Source organism: Haplochromis burtoni, unplaced genomic scaffold (assembly GCF_018398535.1).
Source record: "Haplochromis burtoni strain Fernald_Lab_line unplaced genomic scaffold, NCSU_Asbu1 Contig_341, whole genome shotgun sequence".
NCBI classification, from domain to species: domain Eukaryota; kingdom Metazoa; phylum Chordata; class Actinopteri; order Cichliformes; family Cichlidae; genus Haplochromis; species Haplochromis burtoni.
The window spans coordinates 168,313-169,669 of NW_024582702.1; positions in this window are offsets into that span (position 1 = coordinate 168,313).

Consider the following 1,357-nt stretch of genomic DNA (forward strand, 5'->3'; position numbering starts at 1 on the left):
TGGTGCAAATTACTGACCTCTGTCATCATTTTAGGTGGGGGAACTTGCACAATCGGTGGCTGACTAAATACTTTTTTGCCCCACTGTATATGAAGATTTATATAAACAAGCCTTAGTTGAAAACATGAGAGAGACAAGTACAAGTACAGTGATGACATCACATTACCCCCCCCCCTCATTTTTTTTCTACCAAACTGCCTGTCCCAAAAGCTCTGTTATCTGTCTCTGTAACAAACCGTTTATTACAAAGAACTTCCACTCCTGCATCTAACGCTGATTTTAGAGGAAGATACACATTTACGATATTTGCAAACAATAAGATGATACAAAAGCTGTGGATCACCCGGAGGACCCCAAACTTAAGATTTTTAACCCAACTCTACATGGCACCGAGCATCAGTCCCTTACAGATGGTGAATCTCAATGTTGACATTTTCCAGCGGTATAGACCAGCCCACAACATGCTGACTGTCGGCTTACAACAGAGGCAGGAACACAAGGTGTAGGCAGTGTCTGCAACAGCTGGGGTGGAGCTGAAACCAACACACACCTCAAAATGTTGCTGTGACAAACGTAACACAGGGTTTATTGTGGTTCATGTGGTGTTCTTTGGATTTCTGTGAAAAATAGCACACGGCCTTGTCAAAGACACCTGCAAAACTACTGTGTTTGTACCCTGAGCTTTGCTATCAGTCTCAAGCAAAATCAGGGGCGATCAGAGCCTCGGCTGATCTGAGTCCTGACACTCAGAAATGCGCTCAAAAGATTAACATGATCTGACAAATCAGTCAGGGGAGTAATCACATTTCAAAAGTTCTTGTAGAACTCAACGTAATAACCATATATACCAAAAGCAGGCCTTGATCCAAATGTACACATACTGTATTTTGCCCTTATGCAGCTTTAGAAGATGCAGCATATATTTTCATTGCTATGTATATCAGTGAAGCCAGAGGAGATAAACCAGTTAAAGTGCAGGAAAGTCTTAAAAATGCAAAAGCCTGAATAATCTCTAATTTCCTGTTTCTAAAGTCAGATAAAACTGTGGTTATTGTATTCACCCCTATAAATATTAGAAACACGCTGTCTAACCATGTCTTTGTGTTAAAAGAGTGTTTTTCCTTCCCACTGTCACCATGTGGTTGCTCATAGGAGGTCATCTGATTGTTCGGGTTGTCTCTATATTACTGTAGGATCTTACAGTATAAATCACCTGCAGGACACTGATGCTGTGATTTGGTGCAAATAAAATTTCAATTTCATTGAACTGAAAATCTTCAGCTCTGCCAACTGCAGGTCGGTGTCTTTTTATCAGTGCCATGTCTCAATCATGCATCATAGCACGTCTCTCACACAC